Consider the following 18,808-nt stretch of genomic DNA (forward strand, 5'->3'; position numbering starts at 1 on the left):
AAAGAGGGTAGAAAATTTATTTGAAGAAATAATAGCTGAAAACTTTTTAATCAGGGAAAGTAAACAGACATCCAGATCCATGATTCTTCCCAGCAAAGTCAACCCAAGGAGGTCCACACCAACACACATCATAATTAAGGTAGCAAAAATTATTGATAAAGAGAGAATTTTAAATGCAGCAACAGAAAACAGTTACATATAAAGGAAACCCCATAAGACCATCAGCTGAATTTTCAGCAGAAACTTTGCAGGTCAGAGAAAAGTGGCATAATATATTCAAAGTGCAGAAAGAAAAAAACCCTGCAACCAAGATTCCTCTACCCAGCAAAGCTATCATTCAGAATATAAGGGGAGATAAAGATTTTCTCAAACAAGTAAAAGTTAAAGGACTTCATCACCACTAAAGCAGCCTTGCATGAAATGTTAGAAGAAATTCTTTGAGTGGAAAGAAAATGCAACAATCTGGAGTAAGAAAATTAAGAAGGGAAATATTCCACAGGTAAATACAAACAATAAGGTAGTAGATCAATCATTTACAAAACCAGTACAGAGGTTAAAGCACAAAAGTTGTAAAGTCAAATTATGTTTCTAAAAATCAGTCAAGGGATTCACAAAATAAAAGGAGTAATGTATGACATCATAAGCATAAAGCATATGGGGAAGAGAGTAAATATTTAGTACTTTCAAAATGGGTTTAAACTTAAGTTACCATTGGGCTGCCTGGGTGGCTCAGTCGGTTAGGCAGCTGCCTTTGGCCTGGGTCATGGTCCTAGGATCCTGGGATTGAGTCCCGCTTTGGGCTCCTTGCTCAGCGGGGAGCCTGCTTCTCCATCTGCTTGTGCTCTCTCTGTCAAATAAATAAAATCTTAAAAAAAAACAAGTGACCATCAACTTAATATAGACTGTATATGCATAAGACAGTATATATGAATGTAACGGACAAATCTAAAACCTGAGATAAATACACAAAAAATAAGGAGAAAGATATCCAAACATGTCACTAAAGAAAGCCATCAAACCAAAAGGGAAGAAAGCAAGAGAAGAAAGGAACAGAGATCTACAAAAACTGTAAAACAAGAAACAAAATGGCAATAAGTACATACCTGTCAATAATTACTTTTATTTCAACCATGTTTAATAAAGGGCTATCTTGCCCAAGAAGACAACTCATTAAAAAGTTAGAGTGGAGTGGGAAAGAAATTGGGGGAGCAAGAGGAATCTTTCTCTACTCTGTTTAATTTAAATTCAAGTTATTTAACATATAGTGTAGTATTGGTTTCAAGAGTAGAATTTAATGATGCATCACTAACATATAACACCCAGTGCTCATCACAAGTTTCTTCTTTAATACCCTTCATCCATTTAGCCCATACCCCCACCCACAACCCCTCCAGCAACCCTCAATTGTCTTAACTATAGGGTCTCTTATGGTTTGCCTCCCTCTGTTTTTAATCTTATTTTATTTTTCCTTCCTCTCTCCTAAATTTATGTTTTGTTTCTTAAATTCCACATATGAGTGAAATCATGTGATATTTGTCTTTCTCTGACTGACTTATTTTGCTTAGCATAATATACTTTAGTTCCATCCATATTGTTGCAAATGGCAAGATTTCATTCTTATTGATGGCTGAGTAAAATTTCATTATATATATATATATATACATATATATATGTATATATATGTATATATATATAGCGGGACTCGAGATATATATATATATATATGCCACATCTAAGTGGATTAAGTGCCTCAATCAAAAGACATAGGATGATTGAATGCATAAAAAATCAAGATCCATCTGTATGCTGCCAACAGAGACTCATTTCAGACCTAAAGACACATGCAGATTAAAAGTGAAAAGATGGAAAATATTTACCATGCAAATGGAATCAAAAAGAAAGCTGGGATAGCAATACTTATATTGGACAAACTAGACTTTAAAACAAAGAGTATGAGAAGAGACAAAGAAAGACACTACATAATGATAAACAACACATCCATAGGATATAACAATTATAAATATCTATGTACCCAACATGGGAGCACTTGAATACATAATGCAACTATTAACAAACATAAAAAAAGAAACTGACAGTAGTACAATAATACTAGAGGACTTTAACACTCCATTTACATCAACGGATATATCATCCAGACAGAAAATTAACAAGTAAACAGTGGCTTTGAATGACACGTTGGACCAGAAAGACCTAACATATATTCAGAATATTTCATCCCAATACAGTGGAATAACATTCTTTTCAAGTTCATATGGAACATAGTCCAAAATGGATCACATATTAGGCCACAAAATAAGTATCAATTCAAAAAGATTGAAATCATTTCATGCATATTTTCTGAACACAATGGTACAAAACTAGAAATCAATCACTGGAAAAAATCTGGGAAGAACACAAATACATGCAGTCTAAATAACATGCTACTAAATGATGAATGTGTCAACCAAGAAATAAAAGAAGAAATTACAAAAATACATGGAGACAAATTAAAATGAAAACACAATGGTCCAAAATCTTTGGGATGTAGCAAAAGCTGTTCTAAGAAAGAAGATTATAGTAATACAGGCCTACCTCAAGAAGAAGGAAAAATCTCAAAAAACAACTTAACCTTACACCTAAAGGAGCTAGAAAATGAAGAATAACTAAAACCCAAAGCCAGTATAAGGAAGGAGATAAATATTAGAGCAGAAATAAATGAAATATTGACCAAGAACCAATAGTACAGATCAATGAAACCAGATTTCTTTGAAAAGATCAACAGAATTGATAAACCTTTAATCCAACTCATTGACGGACAATCATAAAGAAATTGAAAATTTGAGCAGAACCAGTTATAAGCAATGAATTTAAATCAATAATCGAGAAAACTTCCAACAAACATTTTCCAGGACCAAATGACTTCACAGGTGAATTCTCCCAAATATTTAGAGGACAGTTAATACCTATTTTTCCTAAATTATTCTAAAAAATACAGAGGAAGGAAAGCTTCCAAATTCACTCTGGGAAACCAACATTACCCTGATACCAAAATCATATGAAGACACTCCAAAAGAGAAAACTACAGGCCAATGTTTCTGATGAACATAGATGCAAGAATCCTTAAGAATATTTTAACATATTAAATCCAACAATACATTAAAAAAAACATTCTCTACTATCAAGCAGGATTTATTCCAGGGTTGCAAGGGTGGTTCAGTATTTCAAATCAATCAACATAGTACTTCACATTAATAAGAGAAAAATAAAAAACATATATGATCATCTCAATAGATGCATTAAAAGCATTTCACAAAGTACAACATTTCATTCATGATAAAAACTCTGAACAAAGTAGGTTTAGAGGAGACATACCTCACCATAATACCTTTTATGAAAAACCCACAGCTAACATCACACTCAATGGTGAAAAACTGAGAGCTTTCCCTCTAAGATCAAGAAGACAAGGATGCTCACTCTTGCCATTTTTATTCAATATAATTGTGGAAGTCCTAGCCACAGCAACCAGATAAGAAAGAGAAATGAAAGGCATCCATGTTGATTGGGAAGAAGTAAAACTTTCAATATTTGCAGATTATTTGATACTATATATAGAAAACCCTAGAGACGCCACCAAATTAATATACAGAAATCTGTACCATTTCTATACACTAATAATAAAGTGACAGAGAAATTAAGAAAACAGTGTCATTTACAGTTGTAACAAAAAGAATAAAATACTTAGGAATAAACTTAACCAGAGTCAAAAGACCCATACTCAGAAAACTATAAAACATTAATGAAATAAATTGAAGATGACACAAACAAATGGAAAGATATTCAATGCTAATGGATTCAAAGAATGAATACTGTTAAAATGTCCATTCTACCCAAAGCAATCCAAAAATTGAATGCAATATCCATCACGATAATCAACAGTGTTTTTCACAGAACTAGAACAAATAATTCTTAAATGTGTATAAAACCTCAAAATACCCCAAATAGCCAAAGCAATCTTGATAAAAAAGAACAAAGCTGGAGATATCACAATACTGGATTTCAACATATACTACAAAGCTGTATTAATCAAAACAGTATGATACTGGCACAAAAGTGGACATGTAGATCAATGGAACAGAATAGAGTCCAGAAATAAACACACATTTTTATTCTTAATTAATCTACAACAAATGAGACAAGAATATAAAATGGAAAAAATCTCTCCAATAAATGGTGCTGGGGAAACTGGATAGCCACATGCAAAAGAATGAAACTGGACCACTTTTTTACACCATACACAAAAATAAACTCAAAATGGATTGAAGGCCTAAAAGTGAGACTTGAAACTATAAGATTCCTAAAAGAAAAATAGGCTGTAATTTCTTTTGTATCAGCTATAGAAACATTCTTCTAGATATGTTTTATCTGGAAAGGGAAGCAAAAGAAAAACTATGGGGACTATGCCAAAATAAAACCATTTTGCACAGCAAAGGAAACCATCAACAAAAGAAAATGTCAATATACTGAATGGGAGAAGATATTTGCAAATGATACATTCAATTAGGGGTTAAAATCTAAAATATATAAAGAACTTCTACAACAGAACACAAAATATATATACAATCTGATTAAAAATGGGCACAATTGCACTACTGGGTATTTACCCCAAAGATACAAATGTAGTGATACAAAGAGGTACATGCACCACAATGTTTATAGCAGCAATGTCCACAATAGCCAAACTATGGAAAGAGCCAAGATGTCCATCGACAGATGAATGGATAAAGAAGATGTGGTATGTATATACAATGGAATATTATGCAGCCATCAAAAAAACAAACAAAATCTTGCCATTTGCAACAATGTGGATGGAATTAGAGGGTATTATGTTAAGCGAAGTAAGTCAGAGAAAGACATGTATCATAAGATCTCACTGATAAGAGGAATTCTTAATCTCAGGAAACAAACTGAGGGTTGCTGGAGTGGTGGGGAGTGGGAGGGATGGGGTGGCTGGATGATAGACATTGGGGAGGGTATGTGCTATGGTGAGTGCTGTGAATTGTGTAAGACTGATGAATCACAGACCTCTACCTCTGAAACAAATAATACATTATATGTTAAAAAAAAAAAGATAGTAGGAAGAGAAAAATGAAGGGAAGGAAATCAGAGGGGGAGACGAACCATGAGAGACCATGGACTCTGAGAAATAAACTGAGGGTTCTAGAGGGGAGGGGGTGGGGATGGGCCAACCTGGTGATGGGTATTAAAGAGGGCACGTATTGAATGGAGCACTGGGTGTTATATGCAAACAATGAATCATGGAACACTACATCAAATAAATAAATAAATAGGAAAAAAAAAGAAAAGAAAATGGGCACAAAATGGCAACATTTTCTCAAAGAAGACATACAGATGGATAACAGACACATGAAAAGATGCTCAACATCACTAATCATCAGGAAAATGCAAATTAAAACCACGTGTGATATCACTATACTCCTGTCAGATGGCTAGTACGAAAAAGACAAGAAATATCAAGTGTTGGGAAGGATGTGGAGAAAAAGGAACACTTTTGCACTGTCAGTGCAATGTGAATTGGTGCAGGCAATATGGAAAACAGAATGGAATTTCCTTCAAAAATGAAAAATAGAATTACCATATGATACGGTAATTCCACTACTAGGTATCTACCCAAAGAAAGTGAAAACACCAATTTGAAAGGCTATATTCACCCTTATGTTTATTGTAGCACTATTTGCAATAGCCAAGATATGGAACGAACCCAAGTATCCCTTGATAGATGAACGGATAAAGATGTGTGTGTGTGTGTGTGTGTAATGGACTATTGCTCAGACATAATGAAATCTCACCATTTGCAGCAATATGGTTGGAGCTAGAGGGTATAATGCTAAATGAAAAAGTCAGTTAAAGAAAGACAAATGCCATATGATTTCACTCATATGTGGAATTTAAGAACAATACAAATAAAGAAACAAAGAAAATAGATAAAGGGCATTAAGGGTACACTTAATCTTGATGAGCACTGAGAAATGTGTAGAATTGAATCATTATATTGTACACCTGAAACTACTATAACACTGTATGTTGATTACCTTTGAGTAAAGAAAAAATGTCTGGGAATAATGATGGTAGTTCAACAAGTAGTTAAAGGTATAAATACAAAAAAAGTTTACAATTTTGGTGTGAGAGTCCTGCAAACTTGTCAGTTTTATGTGCCTTCTTTCTAATGATCATGTTAAAAACACTGGCACATATTAGACAGTAAATATTTTACTTTAGAAAAAAATTCTGTGGCCATCTGTATTAAATATTAAAATAATTACAGTAACTTTTTGCTCTTTGTTTAAAAATAAGAATGTGTCTTCTTTGAGTCAGCCACCATTTAATATATACTAGTCTTGGTTCCTTTGTCATACAATAGCATGAATTTTTCAGAAGGCTATATATGTATCATCAGAAGTTGCCTATATACTGAAGAAATAGCATGTCTCAAGCATCACATACTACTACTGGATTTGATGTACTTAAATTCAGTGATTCTAAATCACAGGAGATCCAGAATGACTGCAAATTGTACATGAATACATATGTGCACAGATCATTTGTTGTATAATGAAAAAAGAGGATGACTCAAATACTAACATGAAATTATTTTTGAAATATATGCAGATTTCCTAGTTGAGGTTCATTATTTTTTGCACATGGATGTCAAACTTTTCCAACACCATTGTTAAAAGATTATTACTTCTTCATTTAATCACTTTTGCACATTTGTCAAAAAACAATTTACCATATTTGTGTGGCTCTATTTCTGGATTCTGTTCTATTTCATTGGTCAGTGTGTTTATTCCTTGCCAGTACCATATTGCCTTGATTATTATAGTGTATTTTTTATATCTTAAAATAGGATAGAGTAAGTCCTCCAACTTTATTCTTCTTTTTCAAAAAAAAATTTATTTTGCTATTCCTGTTCCTTTGTCTTCCCAAATAAATTTTTGAGTCATTTTGTCTGTATATCCAAAAATCTTGCTTGGGTTTTTATTAAAATTGTACCATATATTTAGATCAATTTGTAAAAATTTGGCATCCTGACTACATAGGACATGTTTTCTTACATATTTACTATCTATTAATTTTTTAGTGGGATACTAGACATTGTGAATGTTGTTGATTGTCTGAATTTAGTCGTCTTCTGTGAAAGGTGTTGAATTTTATTTTGGCAAAAATAAGTAACTTGCAGATCAATTTGATACCCTCAAGGCCTGTTTTTTATTATTATTATGTTATGTTAATCACCATACATTACATCATTACTTTTTGATGTAGTGTTCCAAGATTCATTGTTTGCATATAACACCCAGTGCTCCATGCAGAACGTGCCCTCTTTAATACCTATCACCAGGCTAACCCATCGCCTCACCCCCTCCCCTCTAGAACCCTCAGTTTGTTTTTCAGAGTCCATTGTCTCTCATGGTTCGTCTCCCCCAATGATTTCTCCCCCTTCATTCTTCCCCTCTGGCTATCTTCTTTTTTTTTTTTTTAACATATATTGTATTATTTGTTTCAGAGGTACAGATCTGTGATTCAACTGTCTTGCACAATTCACTGCACTCACCATAGCACATACCCTCTCCAATGTCTATCACCCAGCCACCCCATCCCTCCCATCCCCCACCTCTCCAGCAACCCTCAGTTTGTTCCCTGAGATTAAGAATTCCTCATATCAGTGAGGTCTTATGATACATGTCTTTCTCTGATTGACTTATTTCGCTCAGCATAAAGGCCTGTTTTTAATATTTTCTAAGGGAGTTCTAGGTTAATCTTTTTTGTTTTTCTCGCTTTTTTTATTGTTATATTAATCACCATACATTACATCATTAGTTTTTGATGTAGTGTTCCATGATTCATTGTTTGAGCATAGCACCCAGTGCTCCGTGCAGAACGTGCCCTCTTTAATACCCATCACCAGGCTAACCCATCCTCCCACCCCTCTCCCCTCTAGAACCCTCAGTTTGTTTCCCAGAGTCCATAGTTTCTCATGGTTCGTCTCCCCCTCTGATTTCCTCCCCTTCATTCTTCCCCTCCTGCTATCTTCTTCTTTTTTTTTTTTAAAGATTTTATTTATTTATTTGACAGAGAGAAAAACAGCAAGAGGGAACACAAACAGGACGAATGCGAGAGGGAGAAGCAGGCCTCTTGCTGAGGGGAGAACCTGATGCGGGGCTACATCCCAGGACCCTGGGACCATGACCTGAGCCAAAGGCAGACACTTAATGACTGAGCCACCCAGGCGCCCCTCTTTTTTTTTTTTTAACATATAATGTATTTGCTTCAGAGGTATAGGTCTGTGATTCAACAGTCTTGCACAATTCACAGCGCTCACCATAGCACATACCCTCCCCAATGTCTATCACCCAGCCACCCCATCCCTCCCACCCCCCACCACTCCAGCAACCCTGTTTGTTTCCTGAGATTAAGAATTTCTCATATCAGTGAGGTCATATGATACATGTCTTTCTCTGATTGACTTATTTCCCTCAGCATAATACCCTCCAGTTCCATCCACACCATTGCAAATGGCAAGATTTCATTCTTTTTGATTGCTGCATAATATTCCATTGTATATATATACCACATCTTCTCTAGGTTAATCTTTACTCCCAGGGATAGTTCATCTGTGCTACTAAGAAGTGATTCCTTTGGGGTCTTCATTGTATATCCCTGAGATCACCAAGGACTCTCTGCTCTGGATAATTGAAACTTAAATTTTCCTTACTTATGTGAGCTTTAAAACTTCCCATTACAACTTATGGGAATTAGTTAGCTTGCAACTGTCTGGTCATTCTTTGCTCAGTTTTATAGAGTTTTGCAGTATGCATTCACAGGGGATGGATATATAGATATCTGGAGCTTTTCTTCTGCACAGCTCTCACTTATCCAAAATTCTGCCTCATAAATTCTGGCCTTCTAAGTATCCCTGAACTCTGATCTCCTCTTCAACTCAGCAAAGCCACTGAGCTCTGTTTAGATTCCCGATATCTATACCCTCACTGTGGAAATTGCCTCCAGATTGAGAGCTGGAACTCTTATGGGGTTCACTTTCTTTGTTTCTCTTCTCTCAGGGATCCCAGGCCTATGTTATCCATTGCCCAATGTGTGAAAACAGCTGTTTATATACTTTGTCCCGCTTTCTGGTTGCTTATGTTGAGAAGTTAAGTGTGGTCCTTGTTACTACAATATAGACAGAGTATAAGTCAGTTAATAGTTTGCTGCTTACTGTTGTCTTTGTATCTGAATTGATTGGTACCATTATCAAAAGTTTTCTTTCTGAGGCTTCTTTACAATTAATTGAAGATATACTATTATTGCAGTATTGATTTAAACAATGAAAATACAATTTCTACATTATAACTATAGGCAACTCAGTCCTTTGGACTAATCTAGCACACATGTTCATTCTTCTAACTACCTCATGTGTATGCTATGTTTATGTACAGTGACAAGTCTTCCCAGACCTCGAATATCTTCATCCTTCTCTCCAAATCTTACTACTCCACCGAGAAGCCTTCCATAACTGGGCATCATACTTGAGTACTTTTGTTGGCCAGAAAGTTAATTCAGAAGTGGAGCTATCCAAGCTTAATTTATGTGCAACCATTGATATAGACTGTGAAGGTCACCTTTCATCACTCATTATAGAGATTTTTGGCAAACAGAAACTAAAGACAGTTCAACTTAATTAAAAACAAACTGGCAATTGGACACATAGGTGGCTCAGTCAGTTAAGCATCTGCTTTTGGCTCAGGTCATGATCCCAGTGTCCTGGGATTGAGTGCCTCATCAGGCTCCTTGCTCAGTGAGGAACCTGCTTCTCCCTCTGCCTGCCACTCCTTCTGCTTGTGCTCTCTCTCTTTGACAAATAAATAAAGTCTTAAAAAAAGTGGCATGAACAATTTAAATATGTGTCTTGAAAGATAATCAGATAACCAGTTTAAAATAAAGAGGCATGATAGTGCAATGATTTTAGACTGGATATTCAATTGGAAAAAATGACATAAAGGAAAATATTAGCAATATTTGAACATATAGCTTATATTAAATGATAATGCATCAAGTTAAATTGCCTAAATTTGATAATTTTACATCATTGGATAAAAGAATGTCCTTGTTCTTTGGGGATGTATGCTGTGGTGTTTGGAGTTAAATATTTATTATATCCCCAACTTGCTCTTAAATAATTTGGGTAGGAGAAAGAGAGAAAGAGTGAGAGAGAGAGAGAGAATGATAAAATACATGTGATCATGTGTATTCCAATGAGGGGAAATGTTAACATTTGGTGAATCTAGGTGAAAGTTTGTGGAAATTAATTTTATTATCATTATAACATATAGCTTAGAATATTTTTTAAAAATAAAACAGGTTGAAAGCAATCAAAACAAAACTAATCAAACAAAAGTAACACACTTCTTACTAAACAAAATAGACCTATATGTCAGATTTGCTGACAAATTACTGTGACATCTAATTAGTCCTTCGAGTATCTTTTTTTTTTTAAGAGAATCTTTTATATTTTTGGATCCTTATGGTATTTGTCTCTACAACACAAGCTTGATTACATCCCACCTCCTCTTGTTTCCTGTGTGTGTGTGTGTGTGTGTGTGTGTGTGTGTGTGTGTGTGTGTGTGTGTGTGTTGTTCTTTTCATAATTGGATAAGCTACTTCAGGGCAGGTACTGGTCTCTGTCTTATTTATATATTCCCCCAGCAATTAAGAAAGTTCTGAGCATAAAGTGTTCAGTGAATAAATCTTGAATTTGGTAAGTTTACATGAATTTGATAGGTTGATCAAATGAGAACCTACTCTATTATGGGTTAGGAATTCCTATTTATCATTTTTACTAAGGTTTTTACTTCCTACGCAATCAAGGATAGTCATTTAGTATTTCTCCTTTTTAAACGATTTTAAGATTGGGAGAAACTCAATGAGTGTTAGGCTAAGAGGAGGATATATTCTAGACCACATAAAAAGGTCACTATTCTTTTTTTTTTTATATATACAGTGTAGGTCAGTCTCTCTGTGCTTTCATCCCCAGATCAGAAATTCAAAAGTGAAGCCTTATAGAGGTGCTCTCACTGGAAGAGGTTAGAACAAAGCATTGACATGTTAGTGAAGCTCAAAAACATTTCAATAGAAGAATCTCTGTTTTTACCTTCAAAAGACTGAGTAATATTTAATGTTTTGTTTTTATGGAATGTCTTCTCAGAATGTTAGGTTGAGAAGTATTTAGGATTTCCTTGTATGGTACCAGTTGAGAAGCTATAATGAATCTTTTTTTTTTTTTAGTTTAATTTTTTATTGTTATGTTAATCACCATATATTACATCATTAGTTTTTGATGCAGTGTTCCATGATTCATTGTTTGTTCATAACATCCAGTGCTCCATGCAGAACGTGCCCTCCTCAATACCCATCACCAGGCTAACCCATCCCCCCACCCCCCTACCCTCTAGAACCCTCAGTTTGTTTTTCAGAGTCCATCATCTCTCATGGTTCGTCTCCCCCTCTGACATACTCCCCTTTTCTTCCTCTCCTGTTATCTTCTTCTTTTCCTTTTTTCTTAAAATATGTTGCGTTATTTGTTTCAGAAGTACAGATCTGTGATTCAACAGTCTTGCACAATTCACGAGAAGCTATAATGAATCTTAACAATTCAGAGTAGCGATGTGTGAGCTGCATTCATAAGTCACCAGTAGGGTATATATATTTTATCTTCAAAGCCATATACGTTTCCTCTGTCCTGGTTACTCAGTCAAGTAGAGTGTTAATATGCCCTGTAGCAATGAGAAAAGTTAACCTAAACTAAGTCTGTGACTTTGTTTTGATTAAGTCACCATAGGTTCAGGGCCAAGTTTTATATCCATTCATTCAACCAAGACTCATAATTTCCCATGGTGAATAGCTACCTCTGCTGAATGTTTTTTTTAATATTTATTTTTGATAAGAGTTGTATAGATTTAAGGTATGTAATGTGATGTTTTGATATGTGTATACATTGTGAAATGATATTGACCACAAACTAATTAACATACATACTAATTAACAATTAACATTGTTACCATACTTTTTTTTATGAACAATCACCTTATCAAAGAATAAACATGCCCTAAAAACTCATCTTAAATTAATTTGTAGCAGAAAACTACTATAGATAACTATATGGCCTAAAAATCAGATATATGTATAGAATGTTGTTAGGAAAAACCATATTGCTTTATGAATATAGAATTTTAAAAAAAGGAGTTATTAAGAACTATTACTAGCAATGAGAACATTCTGATATTTGGCTTCTTTAGGAATATTTAAGGGATGAGAATTTCTTTAGATCTTTGCTCCTCAAAGTATGAACTGAATAATGCTGCATATTTTCAGGGTGTAGGAAGCTAAAAAGAGATTTGATCCCAATCTAAACACAAAGTTAGAGTGTTGCTAAATCATAAATTTGCTTGAATCTATGAGAGAACTGAGGTTGAAGAACAACCAAAGAGTGCAAAATCTAAGGAAATATAGGATTCTCCAAGGAGTGATGAGATACAAGTATTGGCTAATCTGTGGCAAAGCACTGTACCAAAAAGGCCAGATTCCATACAAATAAGAAAAAAAAAGGAAGAAAGAAAGAAAGAAGAAAGAAAGAAAGAAGAAAGAAAGAAGAAAGAAAGAAAGAAAGAAAGAAAAAAGAAAGAAAGAAAGAAAATCAAGTAAAATTTTAAGGGAATTTGAAAAGCTAATAAGGACTACTGTGAAAGTATAGAATCCTGGAGATTCCAAACTTATGCGAAGTTCGCATACACTTCTAAGTTCTTTTTCATGAGTTTCCAGTGTATGTTCATTAGTAATAGAGTTGGTGGTAGGAAACGGTGTCCCTAGGTGGCAGTGAAAAAACTATGTAGCTATAGAAAATACTCAATAAATCCAAAAGATGACAGAAAAAGAGGAAAAAAAGAAGCAAACAGAAGGAACAGATATCATCAGAAGGAACATCATAATCCAACCATATAAATAATAAATAATTATATTAAATGTAAATGGTCTAAACACATTAATAGCAGAGATTGTCAGATTACATTGTTTATATGAAGACATAGATGGGTAAAAGTGTTGAAAAAGATATTCCATTTAAATAGATAAATTCACATTTAATAGAATGTTTAAGCAGAAAATCAGCAAAGATATAGAAAACCCACTGGTTTTAGGAGTTTGTTATTTAATTTCCACATATCTGTGAATCCTTCAGTATCCCTCCTGTTATTGAGGTTTAGTTTCATACCATTGTGGTTGGAAAAGATACTTGGTATGATTAAATCTTTTTAAATTTGCTGACACTTGTTTTGTGACATAAAATTTGATTTATCCTGGAGAATGTTACATATGTACTTGAGAAGAATGTGTATTCTTCTGCTCTTGGATAGAATGTTCTGTACAGGAGGGGGGAAAAGATGTCAGAGGACTAGGGGACCCTATTCCAACTGGTCCCCAGAATTGAGCTGGATATCTACCAGACCACTCTGAACATCCACGAAATCAGCCTGAGATGTAAGAAGATATATCTGGATCTCTACAAACAGAATATAGTAGGTGGTTGGTTTTGAGGTATGAAACGGGGAGCTGTGATTCTGCAGGCAGATATTGGAGGATAAACAGAAGGGGGAGGGAGCTGTGGCAATCCTACACCACTGGTGAGCAATAGCCTCCTGCACTGGGGATGGGGCACAGACTCACAGACTGGTAGCGACAGGGAAAGGACTTTAGGGCAGCCCCCACAGACTGAAACCTGGAATGGTGGGGCCATGCATGTGAACTGGGGGTGGCTGGCCGTTTTAGAAGCACAAAAGGCAGATACATGGCCTGACGTGGAGGTGAGGACTGGGAGCACTGCTGAGGGTCTCACAACCCGGGATGCTGCAGGTTATAGCAGCACAGACAGAAACAGAGATAGTGTGGACTGGAGAGCTCACTGAAGAACAAACTGCAATCTCTCTGCTCTGTGGCAGAGGGTTGGAAACGATCTCTTCTGCTCTGGCTCTCAGAAAAGATGCAGAAAGTGACCAGGGAAAGCTGCCAGAGAAAAAAAACCCCCCCCCCAAAATGGTTTTCACCGAGCCCATCCCCCACCACAGGGGGCAGGGCAACTCTGCCTAAACAGGGTTGCCTGAATAACAGCATGGCAGGCCCCTCCCCCAGAAGACAGGCTGGGAGCACAAGAGGCCAGCAACCCTAAGGACCCTATAAAACAGGTGCATCTTGCTTGAGTTGTAGTCAATAATGTGGACTCTGTACATTCCCTCAACCACCCATCAACAGAATGACTAGGAGGAGGAACTCCCAAAATAGGAAAGACTCAGAGGCCGTGACTTTTGCCACAGATTTACAAATGGATACAGATATAACCAAGATGTTGGGGATGGAATTCAGGGTAGCAATTGTGAACACAATAGCTAGAATGGAGAAATCAATTAATGGCAACGTAGAGTCTCTAAGGGCAGAAATGAAAGCTGAATTAGCAGAACTTAAAAATGCTATCAGTGAGGTCCAATCCAATCTAGATAATCTAACAGCTAGGGTAAGCGAGGCAGAAGAACGAATTAGTGACCTGGAAGACCAATTAATAGACAAGAAGGAAAAAGAGGAGGCCAGGAAAAAACAACTCAAAATCCATGAAAATAGAATCAGAGAACTAAGTGACACCATGAAACATTCCAATGTCAGAATTATTGGTATCCCTGAGGGGGTGGAGAGAGAGAGGACTAGAAGATATATTTGAGCAAGTTGTAGGTGAAAACTTTCCTAATCTGGGGAATGAAACAAACATTCATATCCTAGAGGCAGAGAGTACCCCTCCCAAGATCAAGGATAACAGACAAATGCCATGGCATAAAATAGTAAAACTCACAAATTTTAGAACCAAGGAAACCATCTTAAGGGAACTAAAGGGGAAGAGATTCCTTCCATACAGAGGGAGGAAAATCAGAATAATGTCAGAGCTATCTGACAGACCTATCCACAGAGATGTGGCAAGCCAGAAAGGGCTGGCAAGACATATTCAGGGTACTAAACGAGAAGAACATGCAGCCAAGGATATTTTATTTGGCAACGCTGTCATTTAGAATGGATGGAGAGATGCAGAGCTTCCAAGACCAGCAGAAACTGAAAGAATATATGACCACTAAATCGGCCCTGCAAGAAATATTAAGGTGGGTTCTATAAAAGGAAAAAGACCCCAAGAGTGATATAGAACAGAAATTTACAGAGACAATCTATAAAAACAAGGTCTTCACAGGCAAAATGATGACAATAAATTCATATCTTTCAGTAATCACTCTCAATTTAAATGGCCTAAATGCTCCCGTAAAATGGCACAGGGTTGCAGATTGGATAAAAAGACAAGACCCATCCATATGCTGTCTACAAGAGACTCATTTTGACCCTAAAGATACATCCAGACTGAAAGTGAAGGGATGGAGTTCCATCTTCCATGCCAACGTACCTCAAAAGAAAGCTAGGGTAGCAAATCTTATATCGGACAAATTAGATTTTAAACTAAAGACTGCAGTTAGAGACACAGAAGGAAACTATATCAGTCTTAAATGGTCGATCCAAAAGGAGATCTAACAAATGTAAATATCTACACCCCCAACATGGGAGCAGCCAACTACAGAAGCCAACTGTTAACCAAAATAAAGCTTCATATTGATAACAATATGTTAATTATAGGAGACATCAATACTCCACTCTCAGCAATAAACAGATCATCTAAGCAGAAAAGCAACAAAGAAACAAGAGCTTTGAATGATACACTGGACCAGAGGGACCTCATAGATGTATACAGAACATTCCACTCTAAAACAACAGAATACTCATTCTTCTTGAGCCCACATGGAACTTTCTCCAGAATAGACCATATACTGGGTCACAAATCAGGTCTCAACAGATACAAAAAGACTGAGATTATTCCCTGCATATTCTCAGACCATAATGCTTTAAAACTGGAACTCAATCACAAGAAAAAATTTGGCAGAAATTCAAACACTTGGAAGCTAAAGACCACTCTGCTCAAGAACTTTTGGGTCAACCAGAAAACCAAAGAGGAACTTAAACAATTCATGGAAACCAGTGAGAACGAAAACACATCGGTCCAAAACCTCTGGGATACTGCAAAGGCAGTCCTAAGGGGGAAATACATAGCCATCCAAGCCTCACTCAAAAAAATAGAAAAATCCCGAATTCACCAACTAACTCTACACCTTAAAGAACTAGAGAAAAAGCAACAAATGATGCCTAAGCCACGCATTAGAAGAGAAATAATTAAGAGTAGAGCAGAGATCAATGAATTAGAAACAGAAACACAGTAGATCAGATCAATGAAGCTGTTTCATTGAAAGAATTAATAAGATCAATAAACCACTGACCAGATTTATCCAAAAGAAAAGAGAAAGGACCCAAATTAATAAAAGTATGAACAAAAGGGGAGAGATCATGACTAACACTAAGAAAATAGAAACAATTATTAGAAATTATTATCAACAACTATATGCCAATAAACTGAGCAACCTGGAAGAAATGGATACCTTCCTGGAAACCTATAAACTATAGGCCAATAACCAGTAACGAGATTGAAAAATCATCAAAAACCTCCCAAGAAACAAGAGTCTAGGACCTGATGGATTCCCTGGAGAATTCTACCAAACATTCAAAGAAGAAATAATACCTATTCTCCTGAAGCTGTTTCAAAAAAATAGAAACAGAAGGAAAACTTCCAGACTCGTTCTATGAGGCCACCATTTCCTTAATCCCCAAACCAGGCAAAGAACCCATCAAAAAGGAGTATTTCAGACCGATATCCCTGTTGAATATGGACTCCAAAGTTCTCAAAAAATCCTAGCTAATAGGATGCAACAATACATTAAAAGGATCATCCACAACGACCAAGTGGGATTTATCCCCAGGGTGTAAATGTGGTTCAACATTCGCAAATCAATCAATGTGATAGAACACATTAATAAGAGGAGAGAGAAGAACTGTATGGTCCTCTCAATTGATGCAAAAAAATTATTTGACATACTACAGCATCCTTTCCTGATTAACACTCTTCAGAGTATAGGGATAGAGGGAACATTCCTCATGTTCATAAAATCCATCTGTGAAAAAACCCATGGTGAATATCATCCTCAGTGGGGAAAAGCTGAGAGCCTTTCCTTTAAGATCAGGAATATGACAAGGTTGCCCACTCGTGCCACTATTGTTCAACATAGTACTAGAAGTCCTAGTAACAGCAATCAGAGAACAAAAAAATAAAAGGTATTCAAATTGGCAAAGAAGAAGTCAAACTCTCTCTTTTCACAGATGACATGATACTTTATGTGGAAAATCCAAAAGACTCCACCCCTAAATTACTAGAACTCATAAAGCAATTCAGTAATGTGGCAGGATACAAAATCAATGCACAGAAATCAGTTGCTTTCTTATACACTCACAATGAAACTGTAGAAAGAGAAATTAGAGAAATGATTCCATTTACAATAGCACCAAAGACCATAAAATACCTTGGAATAAACCTAACCAAAGAGGTAAAGTATCTATACTCAAGGAACTACAGAACATTCATGAAAGAAATTGAAGACACAAAATAATGGAAAAACATTCCATGCTCATAGATTGGAAGAATAAACATTGTTAAAATGTCTATGCTACCCAGAGCATCTATACCCTCAGTGCCATCCCGATCAAAATTCCAATGACCTTTTCAAAGTGCTGGAACAAACAATCATAAAATTTGTATGGAATCAGGAAACACCCCGAATTGCCAAGGAAATGTTGAAAAAGTAAAACAAGCAAATCACATTGCCCAATTTCAAGCTATATTACAAAGCAGTGATCACCAAGACAGCATGGTACTGGCCCAAAACAGACATATAGACCAATGGAACAGCATAGAGAGCCCAGATATGGACCCTCAACTCTATGGTCAAATAATCTTCGACAAAACAGGAAAGAATATGCAATGGAAAAAAGACAGTCTCTTCAATAAATGGTGCTGGGAAAATTGGACAGCTATATAAAGAATGTAACTCGGCCATTCTCTAACACCATACACAAAGATAAACCCAAAATGGATCAAAGACCTCAATGTGAGACAGGAATCCTTCAAAATCCTAGAGGAGAACATAGGCAGTAACATCTTTTATATCGCCCACAGCAACTTCTTTCAAGATACATCTCCAAAAGCTAGTGAAACAAAGGCAAAAATGAACTTTTGGGACTTCATCAAGATAAAAAGATTCTGCACAGCAAAGGAAACAGTCAGCAAAACAGAGAGGCAACACACAGAATGGGAGAAGGTATTTGCAAATGACACTACAGACAAAGGGCTGGTATCTAAGATCTATAAAGAACTTCTCAAACTCAACCCCCAAAAAACAAATAATTAAGTCAAAAAAATGGGCAGAAGACATGAACAGACACTTCTCCAAAGAAGACATACAAATGGCTGACAGACACATGAAAAAATATTCTTCATCATTAGCCATCAGGGAAATTCCAATCAAAACTGCATTGAGATACCACTTTACACCAGTTAGAATGGCAAAAATTGACAAAGCAAGAAGCAACAGATGCTGGAGAGGTTGTGGAGAAAGGGGAACCCTCTCATACTGTTGGTGGGAATGCAAGTTGGTGCAGCCACTTTGGAAAACAGTATGGAGGTGCCCCAAAATTTAAAAATAAAGTTACCCTATGA

The sequence above is a fragment of the Callorhinus ursinus genome, unplaced genomic scaffold (assembly GCF_003265705.2).
Source record: "Callorhinus ursinus isolate GAN/ISIS: 27379988/994484 unplaced genomic scaffold, GSC_fseal_2.0 scaffold33, whole genome shotgun sequence".
Classification (NCBI taxonomy): domain Eukaryota; kingdom Metazoa; phylum Chordata; class Mammalia; order Carnivora; family Otariidae; genus Callorhinus; species Callorhinus ursinus.